The following is a 25,165-nucleotide window of genomic DNA, read 5'->3' as shown; positions in this document are numbered from 1 at the left end:
ACGCTACTACCCCTCCCCTCCGGAGAAAGTGGCCAGGACATACACGATTGCATATTTCGGACTGAAGAAGAAACGAAGGGCTGGATAGTTCTAACAGACATCCCTTTATCTGAACCCCAAGGGGAACTGTATGTTGACGGTTCATGCTTTAGATTGCCTAATGGTACTACGGTTGCGGCTTATGCAATCACCACCTTACAGACAGTGGTTGAGGTGGCCAAAGTACCATATTATTCAGCACAAGCTGCTGAACTGATTGCACTACTGAGGGCTTGTGAATTGGGTGAGGGATTGAGGTTAAATGTCTACACCGATAGCCAATACGCTTTCGGTGTAGCCCATAGTTTTGGGAGGTTGTGGGCAGAACGAGGGTTTCTTACATCCCATGTTGAGAAGATAAAGAATGGACAGCTGGTTGAACGACTGCTGGCCGCATTGACCTTGCCAAAAGCCCTTGCTATTGTAAAATGTAGTGCACATAAAGCTGTAACTGATGATGTAGGGAAAGGAAATGCCTTTGCAGATAGAATTGCCAAAGAGACTGCCCAGTCTGACACTACCTCCATGTTTGTGGTTAACCAGTATAGAAGGATGGTAGAGGCAGACATTTTTCGTAACACTATAGATAGTGTGAAAGAATTGCAGCAGGAAGCCACCCCGGAGGAACTGAAGTATTGGCAGGAACAGGTGGGACGGTTAGACGAGAATGGTTGTTGGACTGACCTGTCAGAGAAGTGCAGATGGTTGCTGCCGAATGCATTTGTGAATGCGGTAGTAACCATGGCACATGACCCCGCACATGTAGGGGTTCAAGGCATTTGTGCGATATTGGACCCTGTATGGTACAATAAGAATATCCACAAAACGGCCAAGAATCTGGTCCAACATTATATGGTCTGCCTACAGCATAACCCGGGGGGTAGTATTCCCGTCCTAACAGGCAGTTTTGCTCCACCTACCTTGCCTTTCGAGGTACTCCAAATGGACTACATACAGCTTGAACGGGTTAACAACCTTAAATATGTCTTAGTGGTGGTCTGCACCTTCAGTAAATGGGTGGAAGCATACCCCACTAAAGAAAATACAGCCTTAGCAACTGCGAAGGCTTTGATAAAGGAGTTCTTTCCCCGATATGGGTTACCACGAGTAATCTGGAGTGATAATGGGACACATTTTAATGCTAATTTAGTTCAACATGTATGTAAAGGTTTGTCCATACGACAGAAATTTCACGCAGCACGACACCCTCAATCGGCAGGCCTAGTTGAGAAGTACAATGGGATCTTGAAGTTAAAATTAGCTAAACTACAGGACACGACTGGCTTAAAATGGCCCGATCTTCTACCATTAGCTCTGCTGTCTGTGAGAACCACCCCTCATTCCCGGAGTGAGATTTCACCTTATGAGGTAGTTTTTGGGAGGCCTGCCAATGTATGGGGAGTGCCCCGGCCCAAATCATTCAGGGACATTGAGTATCCTATGTTAGCTGACTACCTTTATGCTCTAACTAAAGACCTCCGTTCTATTCATCAACAGATATCCGCAGTACTGCAGCCTCTGCCGGAGGGTCCCGGACACAGCATAGAGCCGGGCCAGTGGGTCCTAGTTCGAAACTATCAGCGGAAATCAAGCTTGGACCCACGCTGGACCCGACCGCATCAAGTGCTTCTGGCTACGAGGACGGCGGTAAAAGTCGAAGGGAAACAGCATTGGATCCACATCTCGCACCTCAAACGTGTTCCTCTTCCCTTGCCTGAGGATTATCAGGGCCAGGAGGAAAGCGTACAGCACAGAGGTGAGCACGATACCGAAAAGCCATTCTCTCCTGAAGCCCACAGAGAAGTTGAAGGGCGAGGGGAGAGTGCCACAAGTTCGGAATCAGTTGTTGTAAGCGAGTCCACTCCTGGAGACCAAACACGTGACCAGGAAAGTCACACGCCCTGTTCTTTATCTGATCCCACTGTGCCAGTCTTGTTTGTCAATCCCGAGACCCCTGGTCACGTTCGATATCACCTGCGGCCCCGGAAAAGAGTTGAGATCCCAGGTTCAGCCTGAAGAAACCAGAAACCGAGGCCTGAGTTAAGGAACCTGGGGATCATATAAACACTGGACTGAACTCGTGGAGGGCTCGGAACTTTGAGTGGAAGCCCTGTTCAGAGAGAAGGTAGAGACATTGATTGGATGATGGGGCCCAGGTAACTTTCCCTCCCAGCAAGAGTGCGTCAAGTGCAACTCCGACGCAAGAAGTTTTTGTACCTTCAGTTTCCTTTTTTTGTTTGGAACAATAGGAGTCTGCCTGTGAGGCTCTAACACGGACACAGGAAAGAAGCACCCTCCGGCAGGTTGGACTGCTTGTAAGCCCCCCTTTTTCCCAAGGTTAGGTTTGGACTTTTAGTGAGGATGTATCCCATTGCTCGTTTTGTCCCTGAAGAAGAACGTCCCATAATCCCTCGTCCTATGTACCCATATTTACCAATGTTTTCTACATGGAGTTTGCGTATTAAGATTGTTTTTATCTCTATAGTAGCTGTGTCACTTATATTATGCTTAGGATTGTTCATTTATCTAGAATTCCGCCACCCAGTCCATACCCTAGTGATGTCTACCCCTGCTCCTAAGGAACATCATTTTCAGACTCTTGCCCCTCATAAAGAGAGACATCGCCAGACTTATGTAAATAATGCTTTTATTGAAATGTTGCATCAGACCCACAGTTCCACAAATGTTACCGATTGTTGGGTATGTGGCCTCCTTCCTTCAGTAATGCACAAGCATGATTTGTTTATTTCAATGCCTTTGTCACATTTGGGGAGCTGTGAAGCTTGGTTTAAATTGTTGTCTATGATATATGAGCACTACACTGTAGATGCACCCAGGTTTTCGGAGAAAGATTACGACCTAATATTGGCCTATATAGAGAGGCATCAGGGTTTCACTCCCAATGCAGAAGGTACCGATGGTACTTTAGATCCGACGGCCTGCATGAATGTATACATGGAACATGAAAATGACACATGGCTGAGGGACGAAATATTGGATTTCGTGTCCTTCAACTTTACTGAATACTTCAAATATTTCCAGGAACGCAATGTCGCAGATGACAAGGTTATACCAGTTCCTGTGTTAAATACTTCATCTTCCTTCTGTGTCCAGGGTGCCGGCCATTTATTTGTAGGATTCAGTAGATGTAATTATACTTACAGATTACGGACATTTAGCAGTCCTCCAATATTGACCCCTCCAAACATATATTTTGTGTGTGGGGAAAATGCTTATACTTGGCTTCCCAGGGGATGGTCAGGCAGGTGCTACCTGTCCTTCCTCTATTCTCCTGTTTATATTGCCCCATCGGATTATCACAAATCCCATTCAGTAAACCGACGAAGTCTGCTATCCGAATCCACTGACAATGATGCCACTGATCAGACTGACACCCCCGCCCAACACTTTGTTGATATTATAAAAGGGGTCCTACCCATATGGGGCTCCATCTTAACTAGTAAGGAGATTAGGAGACTGTCCAGAGTGGTGGAAGGAGTGGTAAATACCACTGCCGGAATATTGACTAATATCACTGTTGAACTTCAAGCGACCCGGCTTGTGACCCTTCAAAATCGGCTTGTTTTAGATGTCATTTTGGCGGATCGCGGAGGAGCATGCCGAGTAATAGGGAGCTCCTGCTGTGTATATATACCTGACTCCGCCCCTTCGGTCCATTTAGCTATTAGGAAACTTCATCGATTGGCATCGGAGATTCATACGGAGACCGGTACCTGGTCCCTGTCAAACTGGTTTTGGGATCTTCTGACTACCTGGGGGTGGAAATTGTTCATGATCCTCTTGGGCATAGTGGGTTTTCTTTTTACCTGTTGTATTTGCATTCAATGCGGTCCTGTTTGTTGTTCCTATTGTGCCGCTCGAATTCGCTCTGCAATACCTGAGTCTAGGCCTACCCAAACTCGAATGGATGCTCAAATGACCCAGAAAGAAATACATAATATGATGCAGATAGATGAGGGCATCTTTCAGGAGTAACCTCATTTATTAGCTACACTATGCTAAAAGGGCCGTTCTGAAGGGATTGAGTTAATACATATAATTAGCACAGTGTATCTAATAACAGCCCGTTTGATTATACTCGTAATAAGGCCCATTTCCATCTAACTCAGCTTGATATGATAGAAAGGGCCGAAAGCAGGACTGCGTCCATCTTGGATTGTGACTCTCTCTCCCTTTATGATCACGTGGTTCCCTGAGCCCGCCATTTGCCCAATTTAGCATGCACCAGTTCAGAAGACAGGCTGAATTGTATTTACGACCGAGAAGCAAGGTCACATCTGCTAAAGGGAGTATCAAGCGAATTCCTTCAGACCTGGGACGAGAAGGGAGTCACCCCGCCGACCTTCTCTCTGCAAAGATAGTAACCCTTTTGTATAGCCGAAACTAGATATGGGATGAGCTCATTAGGAGCGCCTGGACTGGCTGGTACTTTTCCGCTTGTAAGGCTTTGTATGTTGAACTGATAATGTATAAAAGTGTGATTCTGTCAAGGAGTCTTCAGTCTTCCTCGGCGCACCTCATGGGTGAGGATCGATGAGGCTCCTCTATGTAGAGTTCTGTTTGTGGCCAATAAATGCTTGAACCTTCTACGTTGCCAACTGCTCATTATTTGACTTACATTGCGGGCCACTGGTAAGTGTGGCCCTTGGCTCACGATATAGATTACTTCAAGCACCCCAAGCCATCTTATTTAGACATCTCAACCTAATGGTGACTAAACACACGGAATATGCATAATTGACAAGGTGCATGCTTTTCCATTTTAGGTATGATTTCTAGGGTAGCACAGTTAAGCATATACAAATACTCTTAGCAACTTCTGCAAACAAGATTGACTCGTCACTTTTGTCCCTACTGAACCTCGGGGGCCTCCTCCTTCCAGAGCTCCCCGTAACAGGGAGTACATGCACTCATCGTCTCACGCCTAGACTCTGAAAATGCTGTTTTGGCAGGGGGTCTCTCGTCCATTTGCCACTCAGAGCTGTTTTCTATTCTGTGGACAGGTCAGACTGTAGGACAAAGAAATATGATCATTTCACACCCATTCTACAAGATCTACACTAGATTCCTATCCTGGTCAGCAAAATGTCCAACCTTTGTACCATCCCACTGAAGGATATATGTGCCTAATGACCATCTCAGGAGGCTTTAGAGGTCTGAGAGGCAAGGACTCCTTATTACTCGAAGCTCCCACGTTTAACTCTGCCACTGTCGGCAAACAAACCTTTCCAAGCACAGCAGTATCAGATTAGGGACTTGTTATCAGCAAGCCTCAGAACATTAACAATTCCTCAATTCCTGGCTTTCAGAAAAACACTAAAGACCCATTTAGTCAAACACTTCCTGACACAGTGGTCTTATACCTTTCATCCTGATAGTGTTGATTTGGTGACTATCCCATGGATATTTGTTCCATCTGATGAATCACTCTTTCCCCTCCAACCCTAATCGTATTTCTACTGTTGTTTCTTAAGCTCTAGTGGAGAATCATCGCTGGTGGAAGAGGTCATGGTTACCATCCGGGAAGCACTGTCCTAGATGGAGTCCTAAATGTCAATGATGAAATCCGGATCGTTGGCACTAGCGTCACAGAATATCACCAACGGCTAATAGCAACATTGCAAGGACTATCACAGTCACCTCAAACTGTGTTGCAGTAAATGTGATTTCCTGAAAGACAAAATCGAACTTTATGGGCATGTCTTCGTCAGCCCTGGAGTATGCATTGACCCCCAAATATTGAATGACCTCAAGAAGGTCAGACCTCCTCAGATCACCTCAGAAGTCAGGAGCTTCTTGGGCATGGCGTACCACTGTGGAAGGCTTGTCCTCAATCTGGCAATGATGTCAGGACCACTAAGACTGCGGACCAAGACGAAATGCCACTGGGAGTGCGGAGAAGCGCAACAATGCATTTTCCAACTCCGAGTCTCCTGAGTCCACAGCATCACTGTGATGTATTTTGATGAGAATCGGAACATGGAGCTGAGTGTGGATGCTGGTCCTGTGGGACCAAGGACAGTTCTCCAGCTGGAACAGGACAAGAATACGTGGTCTCCCATCGCAGAGTTAAGCAGAGCTCTTTCAGACACCGAGCAGCGATACTCCTCAATAGCAACGCTATCACCTCCAACTGGAGCTGCCTCCATTTTCACTTCTATCTGCATGGGCAACACTTTCAAACTATCACTGATCACAAACTTCTAATGCCCTCTTTGCAGAGCAGTGCCTCGCTCACGCCCAGACTTGAAAATGGGCTCTACAGCAAGAGGCATACCACAGTCACCTGGTATATTGATCAAGGTGCGACGAGCACGCAGACTATCTGTTAAGACACCCAGGGCTGGCTTCAGCGCTGATGGGGCTGGGGTGACAATCTTTGTTGGTGCCTCTCCATGACATCCTCCTCCACGGATTCCCTCACTACCATCCTCCAATACTGCCACTTGTTTCTCCACAGCCGCTCTCTCACGTTTAGTTAATGTTTTATAGCGCTGCTCATACCACTGTAGGATGCCAGAGCACTTTACATAACATATACATTATACATAGACAATGAGTCATACAAGTGTGTGAATCAATGTATAGGAAATTGACATAAGACAATGAGGACTACAAGGTGTTGGAATCGCATGTCATTCATACTGGTAGGCAGTGCATTTCATGAGGTGGGCTGAAGAAGCACAAACTCAGGATTTCAAACATTCCACAGTGGTTCCGGTTGGCTTTACTAATGAGACTTTATTTCCTGATAAATGAACTCTTGTGAGCAACATTAGGGTGATGAAAGATAACATGCTAAGCTATACCTTGCAGTTTTCATGCACCTCTTTGATGATCGCTCATAGTTCAATGTGTTGTATTAGGATTGTAGCTTACAAACTGCAAGTATTAAGAGGATCTCTGTGAGAAAAACAGTAACCCATTGAGCTATCTACATAAATTACGATTCTGTGATCTACATAATGCATGTTCTTTGCAGCAGGCATAGTAACCCTCTGCACTATTTTATGATGAGTCAAAACTGCTGTGGGGCAAAACTCTGAGTTCTCTTCAACAGGTACTTTACTCACCCAAATTATATTGCCATTTTTATTTTTCCTAAAAATTAATTGCTGGACACACAAGGAACCCTGTAGCAGGTGTTTAAAACCCCATAAGATATTTCAAAATGCTTCACCCCCCCAATCTCAACACCCGGTGTGGTGGCACCAGTCGCACACCTCAGGGTAAGTGCTTGAGGGCACAATGTACATTAAGAAGATGCACAGGAAGATGTAAAATAGGCTGTCCAAGCTGCCTTTGCAAAGGGTAGATAGGACTAACTTGTGAAAATGTCCCCATTAGACATACACAAATGCATTACCAGTGGCGTAGAGAGCCCCACGCTTTAGCACCTTAAGTTGGGGTGGCCGCTGCACCCGATGGCGCGGTAATCAGTATCCCAATGAAAGCTGATTAATTTAATATTTGGCCTATTGTGTCTGTAGGCTTGAAGCCGATGTGCCCTATAATGTTCCAAGGTAAGAGCAGGGCAGGCCTAAGAGGTGGGGGTCAAGTGCTCTTAGGTGAGCACCAGTAAAAGAAAATGAAATGATGAACACATTTAAAAAGAACAGATAGAGCTGCAAATAGCGTGAGTGGAGGATGAATGATAATGTGAACAAAATAAAAAAAATGGTTACAAAAAAATTGTAAAGAAAGGGAAAGGAAGGAAGGTTGAAAACTACAATTGAAAGGCGCAAGGATGGAGAGTTGGAAGGGCGAACGTATGGATTCAAAGGCGAAATAATCAATTAATGAAAGGTTGGAAGGAAGGGTGGATGAAAGGTTGCACAAAAGGGTGTAAGGGCAAATGGATGGATGTGATGGATCGAGGTGTGAAGGAATTGGTTATTCGATGGATGGAATGATGAAAAGATGTATGGATAGATGGATGGAAAGGTGGAAGAGTGGTTGAGTAAATAGTGAACTGAGTGATGGCTAGAATATCAATGAATTGTTGGAATAAAAAAATGATGGGGTGAAGGATCAAAGAATGGATGAATAGAAGCATGGGTCAATGAAAGAATAGATAGGAGGGTGTAGGGGTAAAGAGACGAAGTCCATTAAAGATTTGTTTGAAAGTGGGGATTATATTAATTTTATGGGTAGTCCCTTGGTCATTATCCATGATCCTGTGATTGGACCTACAAAGAGATTATACTTCGTCTATCATAGGCACTGGGGCATGAGTGGGGAAAGGGACTTTTATCTGTCACTTCTGGGACAAAGGATAGCTGCAATAGTGAAATAAATAGAAGATGGGAGAGATAGAGTGAAGAAGTGGGAGCTGGTGGAGGGGAAGATTTATAAGGAGAGTGGGCTAGGGGTGGTAGTGCTGCAGGAAGAGAATAACTTACTGATGGGGAAGGAAACGGAGTGAGACAGGAGATCTGTATGCACAACTGTCACAGCAAGAATCCGAGGGAGCAGGAGGAGAGGTGGGAGGGAACAGAGTAAGAGGAACTCTCCAGGAGTAGAGGTGCACCGAGCAGGGATGTAGCTTCAAGAGTGGTGCATGATGTGCCATTCCCCAATAATTACTCAGTCTTGCCCTGGCAGTGTTAGTCGGATCTGCTGTCTGCAGTAACAGTGACATCAAGTCAAGGAGGAACTGGACTAGACTGGACAACGTAGTCCAGACTACCCACAGAAGCCCTACGCTGGCAGCCCTTGGTGTAGATTGGGGTGTACAAAATCTCCCTACTTCCACGGATAGAGTAATTTCACAGTTACACGCACATACACTCATCATACACTTGGGCCCATTTTACTAACATACGCTCAAATACTCTACCAACACTGAACCTGTGGAAAGAAAAACTCCCAAACACCCTGCATCTACACTGAGGTCGATAAGACCTAATTGTGACTGTCCTGAGTCATGATCTAAACAATCTATACAACAATAATCAAAATAGAGTACTCAATAATTGACAAGAAATAATAACCAACACGGTATCTCAAATAATGGTAATTTATATAAAATTAGTCAAAGAAAAATCAATCAGAGTAAATCATTATTTTCATAATTACCTATTCTAGCTAAATGTCAGAATGGGTCAGGACAGGTCTCTCAGTAGAAGTCTTCCGAGTCGCCGTCCTCACAGCATAGATCCTCACCAACGCAAGTTCGGAAAGAAGTGGCCTCAGAATCCAAAATGCAACCCACAAACCCTCTCTAAGCTAACAATATTTATAATGAATTAAACAATAGAAGGCAACATAAAATGTTTTCGATATCCGCTGAACCGCTGAGCAAAGCGAGCAGGAAAGGATGTAGCATCGCTACATTTGGAAAATCTCCGCTCAGAAAAATCACAAAAATAAAAAGACGGAAGACGGAACTAAACTTTCGAATGTATCTCCTCATGTTCATATTTCCTCGGAACCAGCATTGTGATCACAAAGTTCATTCATTATGGCTCCTTTGTCCTCCAAGGTTACTCAGATGTACTTGGATGTTCGCCCAGAGCTGCTGTCCTCACGGAAAACTTTTACCAGGCGAAGACTGTGGTCAGATGACTCTCGACCATGTTCAGCAAGGCCTTCTCATCACAAATCATTCACTCGAGCCCAGGCTGCAAACGGCAGCCATTTTATACTAGGCCAGAACGTATCATCTTAATTAAAAGAGACAAAAACAACGTTACCACAGCATAGTGATTAAACAGTGTTAACCCCACTAATATCCTTATGTGTATGTAATTATCTAGCCTTTGCAACACAAGAAAAACATCAGTACATGACATTTAAAAGCGTTTTCGTGCTTTAAAATAAACAGCACTCAGCAACATTTATTAATAAAACATGCACATTATTAATAAACGACACAAATGCTTCCCCACGTGTAGTTTTCTCTTGTTATTTCTTGTTGGTTAATTAGAACACTTACATAAAACAAATAATTAGTAATTATAAATTAATAATTTTAATTCCTTTCGACAATAGACAAACCAGAGCTTTAAAAAACCCAATAGATTTTCAACAGAAAACTCTGCTCCAGCACCCTTACTTTTCCAAATAACTTAAAACTAAAACCCCTAAACCTGTACATTTCCCCCATCCAGTGTGCCAGCTCACCCTATTGTTTTTAGTTGGGTACACCCCGTTTGTTGAGAAATGTCAGACTCACACCCCCTAGCATTATTGACGAGGCTACGCCCCCGGCACTGGGAGATTGATCAATGCTGTGAGCAGGGGAGGAAAACGAAATGGAGAACGCAGCAAATGACAAGTCCTATGGACGCAGGAGACACCATGGAGCGTCTTAAGTCTCGTATGAGCTCTGAGGTGACTGATTACGAGAGAAATGTGCGGACGTGGGAGTAGAAACGATAATGGAATGGGTCACTATGTTTTATCGGGAGGTATTGCTGTGCGAGGTATTAATTAAAGTGTTACAGGGGGAGGAATTGAGAAAGTAGTTGCTATGAGTGGTGCCTTAGGACTTCTTGGGAGATCCCATGTCTGGTTTGCAGACATGATCCCTGAAGATCGTGTGGCGGTCACATTCCTTCTAGAAGGCGGTAGTTTTCAAATTCTTCTTGAAAGTAAGGAGGCAGGGCATAGATTTTAGTTGGGAGTCGGCATCTGCCAAGTGACCCAAGTTCATGATTCAATTCAACAGCACTTTGAAAGTTAGGATTTTTGAGTCCTTACTTACAATGTTAAAAGGAAACCTGTAAATCCCAGAAGGCAATATATTGTTGGATTAAAAAGTGTCGTTTTGCGGCCACAGCTAAAGGTGTCACTCAAAATATGGAGTAACTTGTTACATGGGGAGGGGGGCTGTTCCTTGGTAGGCTATCAATCAATTTTATTTTCCGGACATTTTGGCCCATCATTAAGCGACATGGCTTCCATGGTACTCCATGTCATGTGTTGCATCTTTAGCCAGTTCTTGCTTCATAGCCAACACCACTTTGCATGATGGATTCTTTGAGCTTATGTTGACAATTCTAAAAGTGAAACAAATCCCAGAATGCAGTGTGCTCTTGACTGAAATGCCAGGGCTGGCAAAAGGTGTCACAGGTGACAAGGAGCCTCTTTGGAACTGTGCTGTTTGCAGTCTGGGTCACATGTATGACCCTGGTGGCGCAGGGCAGTGCAGCAAATCACCTTGCTGCTCTGACATGCATCACAGGAAAAGGGCAGGAATATGCAGTATTTATCCAATAAGGTGCATTCTTGTCCTTTCCCCTTGCACTGGCGCCATTTTGGCACCCTAGCGCCAACACAAGCACTCTTGCATCATGGTGCAAGGGTGCCTGTGTTGTAACCAGCATTTATTTTGTGGAGGAAAGGGCACCATCCTGCACAAAACAATCCTTAGAGGCATTTTCCTCATTCTATGAGTGCTGCAGAATGCAGCACACATAGAAAGAGGAAAAAGCGAGGGTAAATTAAAATATTTCTCCCTGTTACGCCTCACCTGGGGAGGTGTATCTTTTTGGCACGTTCCCAGGTTTGGGAATGCGACAAAAACCATGGGTGCTGGTTGGGAACACTCCCACAACGCCCATGGAACATCTCACTTGCGCAGACTAATGCAACACAGCTATTTGCGTATATTTTTGAAGCCATTCTAAGGCACGCAAAGTGGCTTTGCGATGCTTCAAAAATATGACTTTAGGTTTGTGTTGGTCTTGTACCACCTTGCGTGGTGCAAGAGCACGGCAAACCGGGGCCCTTTGACTTTAGTCTGCCCAATTATATACTTTTTCATTTTTCCTTTTCTACAACGTTTTCATTTTAGTTTGCCTAGAGTGTGTTTAAATATCGCTGTAAAGCTGTGAGATTTTTGGATGGATGCATCCTATGAAAATAAGTTATAATTACAGTATGGCCATGGCATTCACTCTGGTTTTGCATTCACTCTCTAAGAAACCTGACAGGCCCGGGTGCGGGAGCATGAAGGCTGCAGTTAGATAGTTTATTTGATCTTCGCGCTCCCTCTAGCGGGTAAAATTAGGAAGACACGCGTTTCATTCTGCATTTTTAAATGGTTATTGATTGCACTTGAAGTGCAGTTATGTGAACAGTGCCGCTGGTCAGAGTCAGATGGCAGGCTGATTTCTTGCAGTTGTGCTGCAGTTTCTAAATTGCACACATTCCTGAGTTAATGCATGCGCTGCAGGCAGCACAGATAGAAAACAAAGAGACTCACTGACTGCTCATTGTTTCCGATTTGTGCTGGCCGCAATTAACACATGAAGGAAGGATTTAGGATTTTGTTCATGCACTTTAAAAACTGCAATGGCTCCCCACCACCACACTGCCCGTTTGACAGGCAGGTACAGGGGGTGGTCCGGGTGTGTTTTCGCTTCCGGGCACTCGCGGTGCTAGAGAAGATTAAAGGCCAAAGATTAGCAGCTCCGTAGGCTGGGACATTACCTGCCACTTCTCTGCTGCTGCTGACATCGTCCTTGAGGAGCTGACCGGCCAAAAATCAGGAGCGAGTGTATCTCTGGGGGAATAACTTCGTTGGGACTGCGAGGACCAGCGCGCTTTGCGCCCTGCTCATCTACTGCACCTGAGTCCTCTTCCCGACCCCTCCCTCACAAGGCACTTAACGCCTCGCGGCCCCCGCTTCGCGGGAGCCGCTCGTAGGCTGGGACATTACCTGCCACTTCTCTGCTGCTGCTGACATCGTCCTTGAGGAGCTGACCGGCCAAAAATCAGGAGCGAGTGTATCTCTGGGGGAATAACTTTGTTGGGACTGCGAGGACCAACGCGCTTTGCGCCCTGCTCATCTACTGCACCTGAGTCCTCTTCCCGACCCCTCCCTCACAAGGCACTTAACGCCTCGCGGCCCCCGCTTCGCGGGAGCCGCTCGTAGGCTGGGACATTACCTGCCACTTCTCTGCTGCTGCTGACATCGTCCTTGAGGAGCTGACCAGCCAAAAATCAGGAGCGAGTGTATCTCTGGGGGAATAACTTTGTTGGGACTGCGAGGACCAGCGCGCTTTGCGCCCTGCTCATCTACTGCACCTGAGTCTTCTTCCCGACCCCTCCCTCACAAGGCACTTAACGCCTCGCGGCCCCCGCTTCGTGGGAGCCGCTCGTAGGCTGGGACATTACCTGCCACTTCTCTGCTGCTGCTGACATCGTCCTTGAGGAGCTGACCGGCCAAAAAGCAGGAGCGAGTGTATCTCTGGGGGAATAACTTCGTTGGGACTGCGAGGACCAGCGCGCTTTGCGCCCTGCTCATCTACTGCACCTGAGTCCTCTTCCCGACCCCTCCCTCACAAGGCACTTAACGCCTCGCGGCCCCCGCTTCGCGGGAGCCGCTCGTAGGCTGGGACATTACCTGCCACTTCTCTGCTGCTGCTGACATCGTCCTTGAGGAGCTGACTGGCCAAAAATCAGGAGCGAGTGTATCTCTGGGGGAATAACTTCGTTGGGACTGCGAGGACCAGCGCGCTTTGCGCCCTGCTCATCTACTGCACCTGAGTCCTCTTCCTGACCCCGCCCTCTGACTGATTTAGGTACGCCCAGTCTTGCGCTAGCGGGACGCGCACGGGACGCAAACCGGGGCGAAGACCGGGCAAAGAGCAGGCCGTTTGAGGCCGTTCGAGTAAGGGAGAGTCAGGGCCAGGGCCATTCCTCCTGCTCAAAAAGCACTTGCCAATCATCGAACTGAGGACTGGAACTTTGGACCATGACCGCCAGAGAAACACGGAGTAGATCCGCGCTGGCCGCTGGGACGGCAACAGGTACCTTGGACATGTACTTTGCTAAGGCTGGATCGCTGTTGATCAATGAAATAACCACCCTAGAAAGGCGCATATCACAAGAAATCGACTGGATCAGGAGATCCTCACTGGGACCCCTTGCACAGGCTATCTCCCCAGTACAAATGCCGGAATGCATTATAGCAGATGCGGGGGGAAAATTGATATGCCTGTTTCACCTGATTCAAATAGCTCGACCACATCAATCATAGATTGCGATATTTCTGCCCCTTTAGAGCTCAGCATATTACCTTTTCCACTACCTAGGCTCCCCCCACCCCAAAATATTTCTAAAGCAACCATCCCCGCTAAGGTCTCCACTATTGATAGGGCTCACTCAACTGCGCGCTCAACAAAGGGGGACCGGGAAGGAGCAATCCTTAAAAGAAAAAGAAAGGTGCAAGCCACAGGGGGCCGAAAGCCCAAGATTGTAAAGCATAGCCGGACGGGAGAAGATAACCAACATGGTGTAGCCCACAAGGGGCCAGATTCACCTTTAACAACAAAAAGGGCTCCCCGCTCCCAGACTCCGGTCCTGTCACCCTCTAGCCACAATGTTACACCACGACAGGAGATCCTTACTCTCTCGGATATCAATTCTCTTATGAGGAAAATGTTTAATCCCCTTGAAGACCGCCTTGCAAAGATAGAAATATGTTTAGCGAACCTCCAAAAGGGAATTGACCAATTAGTGGATGCTCCAAGAATAGTTAGCCATTGCACGAACCCTACACTTGTACCTTCAGATAAGGAAGGTTGCCCCCCATCAAAGTCCATACAAATACACCGCCCTAGTTTATCCGTCCCAGAAACCCTAAACCAACAGGCTCCATCCCGTACAGTAAATACTAGTTCTCAAGAGAGGACAGTGGCATCTCCATCACGGGCCCAGGGCAACGGCACAAAACACAGGACGGTCAATTTACCCCCGGAGGCAATCCCGTATACAGTCATTTTAGCTGGCATTCCGGAATTAAAATCATCTAATAGAGAACCTATGGAAGCTCTAAAAAATAAGGTAATCCACTGGCTCTCCATTAATAGGCCCCTTCCCGAAGGCATACATAGTGAGGTCCGCATGGTGAGGAGAGTTCCGTGGTTGGGAAACACCAGAAAAACTATCCAAGGAGACTGTGTACTGATTAATTTTAGGGACCCTCGCACAGTCTCACACATATGTAGCTGGCCTCACAACGCCCCGGGGTCTTCTATCCAATCCCTTCCCCTTTCATTTTTCTATCCGCTTACCATCAACAAGCTTGAAGAGGAAGGGTGGGATTTAGTGGGTAGGAGAGGCGCCAGAGGGGTACCATGGGAAAGAAGGGACCACCCCACTTTTGTTTTTTTCCGCTCTGACTATCCTCCCACCTACAATAGGTATAGCACTCTAGATATGGTGGATTGACCGAGTGTGAAAGGGGGTGGAATGGTCCAGACTCAAAACCAGATCAAAACACTTAATAAACGATCAGGCATCCCCTCACTGACGGAGCACCCTGAGTATAGACAAGTTAATGGAGAGTGTGGTGCAGAGACCATTAGTCCCTTATATGATATGCCCAAGGTGACGGCTCTCCAAGTAGATAGCTTTAATCCTAATTCAACATGGGCGTCGCACTCAGGCGTGGGTGCCCCCCCAAACCCTCAAAATGAGATAAGTAACCTTCCCTCGCTCAAGATCTTATCCTGGAACATGGCGGGCTTAGCTAATAAATTGAGCAACCCGTCCTGGAGTTCCTTTATAGAGGACAAGGATATATGCCTGTTCCAGGAGACTTGGGCAAGAGAAGACGTTACTCGTACAGGCTTCGCAACATTTTCCACACATGCAACATGGGGAGGAAGAGGGCGCCCCTCAGGAGGCCTTGCAATTTGGGTGGCAAGCGACTTGGGATGTAGGGCTGCTGTCCTTTCATCGAACACGGAGGACATCTTAGTTGTACTGTTGGAATGGCCAAACTCGCAGAGTCTCCTGTTGTTAAATGTTTATTCAAGGCCAGTTAATCCCACACAGGAGTCGCGTACCATTGAGGAGCTTGCGTTCGTCCTCAACGAAATCCCAGATGGCATCCCTTTTTTAATTGGAGGCGATTTTAATTGCCACTTTGAGCCCCTTTCAGGTATTCTGGAAGGTATGGCTCAGGAGGAGGACCTGATGTGGTCTATACCGCCCCCGCAGGTGCCGGCCCCAAGATCATGGTCCCCTTTGGCCCTACAAATCACCTCCTTAACCTTGAAATATGGTCTCCGGGCTTGCAACGGAAGGTTCAATTCGGACATTCCGGCAAGCTACACCTTTAACAGAGCGGGCAGGGAGTCAAGACTTGATTACGTCTTGATCCCATTGACCTCCTGTTCACATATTAGAGATTTTTGGGTGACAGTCAGGGAAGACAGTGACCATAATGCTCTGGAATTAGCATACGATCATCCTGGGCTGGAGGCCAGGGGGAAACAAAGGGTGGCTTCAGATGAGGGCCTAGTCCTTGAGACCAACAGACGCAGAGTGAGATGGGAGAAAATAGCTTCCTATCCGGAGAAGATACCCAAGTTATATGCGCGGGTAATTCCCATACTTGAAAAGGTTCAGAAATCCGTGGTGATAGGCACCACTCAGGGTGCATATACTCAACTGGGGCAGCTACATGCAGATCTTTCCAAATTGGTCTCCGAATTTCTAACTAATAGATCAAAAAGGGTTAACGGATGTATTGCTGGCCCCCTCTGGTATAACAGTGCCTGTCGCAAGGCAAAAACCGATTTCATGACTTCGATCAAAGCGGGAAAGGGAAGCGTGGAAATAAGGGCAAGGAGATCAGCTTATAAGATCTTGATTTCCAACGCTAAAAGAGAATGGGAGCATCAAAGATGGGTAACACTTACTACCTGCCTGGCTTCTGGGGATTCGCGCAAGTTTTGGCGCTGTGTCAACACAGGCTCTGATGAGTTGGCTTCTGCCATAGAGCCTAACATCTCAGCTAAGGCATGGCAAGACCATTTTCAGTCCCTTTATAAGTTACCAGAGGGTGACGGGTCAACCCCGTCCCAGTGGCCTATTTGTGCTGGGAAAGGGGTGCCGTTTACACTAAAGGAGGTCCGAGCGGCACTTGCCGGATTGGCATCAGGAAAGGCACCAGGCTTGGACGGTTTACCGGGCGACTTATTTAAGCAAGAACCGGGCGTCTGGGCACCCTATCTTTTGATTTTCTTTAATGCCATCCTGGGAGGCATGGTTATGCCTGATACTTGGCTGGGCACAGAGATCGTCCCAATATTTAAAAAGGGTTCGCCTCTGCTCCCAGCCAACTACAGACCTATCAGCCTCATTGACGTGCCACAGAAGATTTTTGGTAGACTCATGTTAAATCGCCTGCAAGACTGGATTGAAGAACTTGCGATCATGAGTCCATATCAAGCTGGGTTCAGAAGAGGTATTTCTACTATCGATCAAATCTTCCGTTTGAACCTTCTATACTGGAAGTCTGCCTTGATCGAGGGCGGCAGCTTATACACGGTGTTCGTGGATTTGCGAGCTGCCTTCGATTTAGTGCCCAGGGTCAAATTATGGGCTGTCCTAGAGGACCTCGAGGTTCCCCCAGATATTCTATCAATCCTGAAAAGATGACATCAGGGAAACTTTGCTAGGGTGAGATGTGGAAGAGGAGGCACCCTTTCGGATCCATTCCCCGTTGACAGGGGGGTTAGGCAGGGATGCGTGCTTGCCCCGACACTTTTCTGCCTCTTTGTCAACGGGGTCATCAACCATCTTAATGAGCTGAGTAACATCGATGCCCCCAAGCTGGATGGCAGCAGGCTTCCTGCTATTATGTTTGCAGATGATACCCTGCTGCTTTCCAAAACCCCCATGGGCTTACAACGGGTGCTGGATGGGTTTGCGAGTTTTTGTGCGAGCCACGGATTGGAGATTAATGCTGTAAAAACGAAGTACATGATCTTCAACCCGCCTACCCTAGCACGCGCAAATCCCTCTATAGGGTCCTCCAGATTAGAGAGGGTTAACACATTTGAATATCTGGGGGTAACAATTAACCAGTCCATGACGTGGGATTCACATAAAACTAAGGCAAATTTGAAACTGACTCAGCTGGTGGGTGGCATCGCCAGGATGACAAAAGGACTGACCTATAAGCCATTTGGTCCCCGTCTCCAAATTTATAAAACCCAGGCAAGAGCGGCAGTGACTTATGGAGCTGAAATCTGGGGGCATACTGCCGTCCAGAAGATCCAGGTCACGGAGAACAATTTTTTAAGGCAACTGGCAGCTTTACCGATTGGTACCCCTCTTCTCCCACTCAGATTAGATCTGGGCCTAAGGCCGATTTCAGAGGAGTTGGGTCTCAAACCCCTAACTTTTTGGTGTAAAATATGGAGCTCCCCGGAACTTGCTAACTATAGAGCTGAGCTGCTTGAGATTTTGCGTTTCTCAAAAATTGCACAAATCCCATGGCTAAGATATATTAAGCAAACTTGCGAGTTATTAGGTAGACCGCAATTGTCGTCCGACCCAGGGATTGCATGTCCCAGGTTTTCACGTAAATCTATTGCCAAGGTTTATTATGAGCATAATTTACGCGTTGCAATTACGAGTGCAAGGGAGGGGTCTCTAACCGAATACTTCTTGGGCTTTAAAGACTCATACCATATAGAGCTTATATTCGATGATATGGGCCCCCCACTAACAAGGAAGTTATATATGCAATGGCGTTATAGTACTCTCCCTCTCAGGGTGCACACAGTTCACTGGAAAAATTCCCTCTCTACAGTCCAATGCCCCGCTTGCACATACTCGCGAGAGACTGATTTGCATATTATATTCTTTTGCCCAGCCTACCAAAGAGCAAGGAACTATTGGCTTCGCCCACTCCTTAGAAATCTGGCCTTTAGGCAGTATTTGCCAGCTTTCAGAATATTGAAAACAGATCTATCTGCCCCAATTGTATTTGCTGTTGCAAAATTCCTAACATCAATGTGGATTACCCGTACTCATTGTATTAAGTTAATACAGTTGAATGAATTTTCTTGAAGATTTTAGTCTAACTGTTCTACGGTCATTTTTAACTGATTTATGTCTGTTTTATCTTTTTTTTCTGTGCATATTTTTATTGATATGTTGTATTCTTTTATGGTCCTAGTGACCGAAATAAAGATGAAATGATGATGATGATGAAAAACAAAAACCAGGAGCTCAGCTCTGCGCTGAAACAATGCAGCTGTTTATGATATGGCCCCAGGTACTTAGGGGAATATTATGGCGATTTGGGGCAGGGCAGCACAGCAAGTCACCTTGATGCACTAACCTGCATCAAAGTGATAAGGCAGGAATGCACCCTATCTACGAGATATGGAGCAGTCCTGTCCTTTCACCCTGCACTGGTGCTGTATCGGCAGCCTAGTACCAATGCAGGCACCCTTGCACTGCATTGCATGCAGGATTTTTTTTGTGCAGGAAGAGGTACCGTCCTATGCACCGATACAATCCTGGGAGGCTTTTCCTGTTTCTTTGTGTGCTGCAGAATGAGGAAAAAGAGAGGAAAAAACGTTATTTCTCCTTTTTGCACCTCCGTTGGCGAGGCATATGGTTTTGGTGAATCTCCAAGTTTACATTGTCTTGTAAATCTAGGGAAGCATCAGAATCCATGGGTGTTGCATGGAAACACCCACCCCAATGCACATAGAATGCCTCCTTAGCGCAGAGTAAGGCAACGTATTGATTTATGCTGCTTCGCCTTACTCCATATCTATAAGGCCATTCAAAGCCACACAAAGTGGCTTTGTGGGGCCTCATACATATGATTTGGTGGTTTGCCCCGCCAGAGCGTCACACAAAGTGACACGCTGGCAGAGCAAGGGCTTAATATTACGCCCCTTGGTATGGTTTTTCATTGTTTTTAGACACCTTTGGCTCTCATATCTTCCTGGTATTTCTCTTTTTAGTCGTATTGTTATAAATATAGACCCTACTCTTCGTTGAAAATACAATCTCTCTTTGCCGTGTTGTAAAATTCATTCTTTTCAATGTTGCTCGTTTTGTTAGGGCTAATCATTTTCTAGTCCGTACAAATTAAGCCCCTCCCCAATTACAATCCCCTCATGGCTTTGAGAGAAAATTGCACCCTTTCTTCTTGTAAGGAATGGTTGAAAATTGGTGATGACCAAAGACAAGGCAAGAGCTAGCAGTTGCTACTGCTGGTTATTCCTAATCCCTAGCCATCTAGCTCTGTGGGAAGTTCAAATACTTGCAAGAAAAGTACTGGAGGGGCCTGGGAGCACATTTTAAAAACATTCTGACTTCAATTGTGGTTTCTACTTTGGGCCAGTAGGTCAGTTGTCACTGAAAATATGTATGCATATACATAGTTTTATTATAGCACAAACCTAGCCAGGCAGAGCGCCGTTTGTGGTCAAAGGCGAGCACAAAGTCGGCGAAAAGGAAGGGAGTCCAGGTGTGGACTGCTAATGCATTGTGATGTACTGTTCTTTAAAGAGGTGAGTCTTCAACTCTTTCCTAAATTCGAGCTGCGCTGTGGCGGTCCTGATGGATGCAGGGATGTTGTTCCGGATCCCCGGTGCATAGATGGAAAAGACCTAATTTCTTTTTTACCCATTTTAGTCTGCAGTATGATAGAGTCCTGGCTGCGAGTGTGCAGAGAACTGTAGAAAACAGACGGGTAGTCAGTCCCAAACCCTTACTAGCCGTTTTAATGGAGCAAATAGTGGTGATGATACTTGTCCGTGACAGGGGGAGACCCCTAACCCCCTAGTTCCGAAAAGTGGTTCCAAATGAATGTCTGGACAGGCTTTAAGTATTTTATTTTTCTGGAGTAAATTCCAAGGCAAGTTATACAGGTTGAAGTTGTTTAATTGCTGATTTTTTTGGTGGTTTTTGTTTGACTCGTTTGCACAGCTTAGAGTCACAGAGGAACAAGTGGAGTGACAGCCAACACGTGTTTCACCCCTTTTACATGGGCATCCGGCCTGGGGCTTCCTCAGGGCGTGGTGAATAGGCTTCTTGGTATGGATGGTTCCTGGATAGGGTAAGGATTAATTCCTTACAGTAGGTCTTGGCATAATGCCTTCATTAACGCAAATAGTCCGTCGGCATCCAGAGTGTGCAGAGAACCACCAGAGAGGGTGAACCTGTCTGCAATATAAACTGGGGTGCTGGTTGTGATGGCATTGTAAATGATGCAGCAGGTTTTGAAGATGGTGCAGACCGGCAAGGGGAGCCACTGGAGTTTCATGAGGGTGGCTGATGTGATCACATTTCTTCAGGCCATAGATGAGCATGCTGCGTCATGTAGGATGCCCTAAGGGGTGCCAGTGTGGAGTCTGAGGGGCCATGGAGTAGGACATTACCACCAACCAGATGCAAGAGCACAAGGGCTTGAACAGAAGTTCTGAGGTAGCTTTCTGGAAGAAACAGTTTGACTTTCTTTAGGAGAGAGGCTGGTATCAGTCTTTGTTTTTTGGCAATGTGTTCCTGGAGGGAGAGGTTGGTGTCCAGGATGAATCCAAGTGATTTGGCATTCAGCGAGAGTTGGGGTTCAAAGTGTCAAGGTTCATGTAACTGAGTCAGATTTGTACTATATCCTGTTTGAGGTTCTTGGCAAATAATAGAGAAATCCTTTCTTGGTTGGGATGAGCTTCAGCTAGACACTGGACGTCCAGGTCTGGATGATGTGCAGGCAGTAATTGAGGCATTGGATGTCTGAAGCCTAGGAGACTTTCTAGCAGAGATGTGTATCATCAGAATATTGTAGAAACCTGATGCTGTTGTCTGTGAGTAGACCACCAATGGGAGATATTAAAAGAGATTCCAGAATACATGCTCTTAACTAAATCACACAATACCAAGAAAGAAGTGGGCATTTGATGCTATGAAGCTATCTGAGAACAAATGCACACAAATGTGGACACTTCTACAAATTCAAGCAAATTGCACACATTATATTTTACAAAAGTGCAATGCATTTACCCAGACGTGAATCCCATGCTTTCTGTGACACATAACTCATGCTGCACCTCACCTATAACGTCCAACTGCCCTTAAACTAGATTGGGGTTGCTTGTTTTATCATCTAGACTGGATCTGGCCTAGGAGGTAGGGCTTGATCGTTCTTACTAGAGTAAGACCAAGTATTATTTGCATATGGCTAATCCCTGACTGGAGTAGCACAGTAAGCAAAAACCAATGGGCACGAAAAGGTAATGAGCGCCTGCCAGGGGCCAAGACTTTTGCAAGTATTCTGCCCTTCATCTTTGTGTTTCATTACCATGGTCTGAATGAAGCAGGTATGTCCAGAGTTCCTATATGGGTTCCAACGCCACTGTGCCCCTGGGGCTCATGCTGCACCACATTGACATGCTCAAAAATCTAGGCGTTTGCCCTATTAATCCCACGTTAACCTGGGCATAAGGTATGGCATGTACAAAATGGTAATATGTGGGAACGGATAGAATCGTGACTCTGCTAGTAAAAATATTAATCTCTAGTACTGTATGTCACTATACAAAACACAATTAATTTATATGACTTCAATCACAAGCAAAGGCCATCTTCAAGTACCAGGTGTATTTTATCAGACAAACAAACAAATGGTACGTTTACAAAACAAAACCTTTTATTTCACACATCCTACAATAACATAGTACAACACATATCAAAAACATATAAATGTACTTAATCTCTCTTCCAAACTATTCATTAATATGGCTGCAATACTTATTACACTTAAGGAGATACTATCCCTATGCTGGGACACAATGGTATAAAACTATATTCACACAACAGTCAATAATATTCAAAAAAAGGACATATTACATTTATTGTATAAAAATGTGTATACATTTCATAAAATCAATTATACATTTGCTTGAATTTTAAAAAAAACAACAGAAAATCACTGTTTAAAACATACACGTTTTCACTCAAATACAATCAACAGCCTGTTATGAGCCCGCATAACAGAAAACAACAGAAGACAGTGCACTTTGTCATGGATTACACATCCTAGTGGGTCATTTATGTTGGACCGTGGTTAGTGATATATAAACACCGTTATATCTACTAAAGATCAACCACAGTTCTCCCTTGGATTGCGTTATTCAGATGCGTCGACGCGTTTCGATGGCAATTCTTATAAAACCATCTTTATCAAGACGAATAATAGGCTGCAGGTCCTCATCTATTATACAGGGACCTACGTGAGAGAAATAAATTCTTTTATTAAACTCATCACAATGCTATGTTGCTGCAAGGAGCTCAGTTGCTCTATTTAGTTAATTCTCCTTGTGTGTGTGTTAATTCTATTCTTAATTGATATCCTGTTCTATTTAAGGTGTACATATCCATAAGAGTAAGAATATGCTTTACCTGTTTATCTCAATTCCCATTTGCCGATCTATGCTCCGTGTTCTCTTATTGATTCACGTAGTGGAGCGCTGTATGTTCTATTTATTTTATGCTGTAACATAAACAACAACAACATCATAACGTTGTTTAAGGGGGATAAAGTCTCCCTCCCTGTTGGCGTAGGCAAAGCATTACCTCTAACGGTTCATGGGGCCACTTACTATATATTTTCCGGCTGGTTTTCCTGATAATTATTTCATGGAAGTGACGGGGGTCAGTAATACTCCTCCCTCTATGTTCGTCACCTGTTTATGAAAAGACATAAGTGCGCTCGTGTAAACGCCACTAAAATCTCTCTTGTATCTAATTTCTAGTTTAACCAAAAATATCAACCGTCGCTGCAAGAAGATAGTTATCGATGCTAACGCTCACCTTTTGGCCTCAATAACATCGGCTTCGAATGCGGAAGTGCTCCTGTGCTCTCTCCCCTAGTCCTTTGTTCGTACAAACATGGACCCTGATTGGTTTAATTTGGCACGTGATCACTAACCCACGTGTGCTGATATTACGTGTGGAGCTTTTTTTTGTAAAAGATATCTTTATTGCTAAATCTATCAAACGCAAGGTTTGTGGGAAGAATATCTTAATAACATTGTATTATTCCCTTGTGACCCATAAGCCAGAGAAATCCCATTAATGGAGTCATAGTATTGGCATTCTGTGTGATATAACAGCCACGTCTATGTTTGGTCATACACGTTATTTAACATTGTCTAGCGCATTATTTCCATATTCACAAATCAACATATTTGTTTAGGTATAATTCAAACATACTGTGATATAATTTCCTTTTTTTTATGTTGCGCGACTGCATATAAATCAGAAAATTCACCATTTAACGGGGATACATAATTGTAAGAATACAATGAGGGCATTTTGCGTCAAGGAAAGACTAATAGGTTCCCACATTAATCTAGCATGCATAACTTCTTGCTGCCCTTGAATTACATCAAATCCCATCAAAATCTCCCAAAAATATTTTGCACATTTTTAAGACATACATGATTGCCACGATATTAGCGACTATTGATCTACCATTCGAATTGAGGTTACAATGATCTCTACTTCGTGGTAAAATGGCTAGAAACATCATAATCGGTAGACTCATCATATGCTAAATCCAAACAGCAAGGTAATAATGTACACATTACGTTTACATTTATATCGGTTCCATATGAGAAAAACACGCATGTTTATCTTTGGGATCCATATCACTAAGAATGCTTTTGCGACTTGTAATATACAGATCAGAATATACAGAAAGATAATGTTTATTTTTATACCTAATACTTATCATATAATACATGGATTCACTAGGTTCTATTCAGCATGCTCCATGTAGAGATCTACAGATATTCTACCAGTAATATTATGCTTATTGCCCTATGTAGTCTACCTATTCTTTTAGGTGCTGATGATACTCATCCAGTCCTCTTTTGAATTCAATCCCTTCTCAACTGTATTTAGATAACATATAAACCATTGTTCTCTCTTTTTCCTTTTGATGTTCAAATCCCCCCCTCTTCTGTTTACTGTTACTTTTTCCAGAATAAACCACTGGATTGAATCCCAGTTGTGGTTCGCTTCTAGAAAGTGATCTGTCAGAGGGGCATTGGCTTTCCTGGTTTTAATTGCCGATTTGTGCTCCAACAGACGGATACGAAGTTCCCTACTGGTTTCCCCTACGTACCCAAGGCCGCAGGGGCAAATCAAGAAATATACTACGTTGCTGCTCATACAGTTATATAGGCTCTTGGCCCAAATTGTTTTGTTGTTGTGGGTAAGGGTTTTCGCTTCAAGGCATTGGGGACAGATGGACCAAGTGCCGCATTTATAATTGCCTTTAGCTTTCTCTCCCTTCATCGTAGTTTGGGATTCAGATTTGTTGTCATAT

At 45.1% G+C, this 25,165-nt stretch overlaps 1 long non-coding RNA gene across 3 annotated transcripts; it reads right to left on the bottom strand.

Moving 5' to 3' along the window:
• Window positions 1-9,097: 9,097 nt before the first annotated feature.
• Window positions 9,098-23,690, bottom strand: LOC146858359 (uncharacterized). 3 transcript variants are annotated; one of them, XR_014979688.1, is made up of 4 exons: window positions 23,644-23,690; window positions 23,433-23,516; window positions 23,233-23,323; window positions 22,500-23,059 (listed from the first exon to the last, which is right to left on the bottom strand). It is a non-coding gene; the product is annotated as an uncharacterized LOC146858359 (long non-coding RNA). The 3 variants fall into 3 exon arrangements; XR_014979689.1 differs by lacking the exons at window positions 22,500-23,059; window positions 23,644-23,690 and adding an exon at window positions 9,098-9,725 and having other exon boundaries at window positions 23,433-23,595; XR_014979687.1 differs by lacking the exon at window positions 23,644-23,690 and having other exon boundaries at window positions 23,433-23,595.
• Between the last annotated feature and the right edge of the window lie 1,475 nt (window positions 23,691-25,165).

This window comes from Triturus cristatus, chromosome 3_2 (assembly GCF_964204655.1).
Source record: "Triturus cristatus chromosome 3_2, aTriCri1.1, whole genome shotgun sequence".
Classification (NCBI taxonomy): domain Eukaryota; kingdom Metazoa; phylum Chordata; class Amphibia; order Caudata; family Salamandridae; genus Triturus; species Triturus cristatus.
Note: the sequence above shows the minus strand (reverse complement) of the source record. Positions and strands in the feature narration are given on the sequence as shown.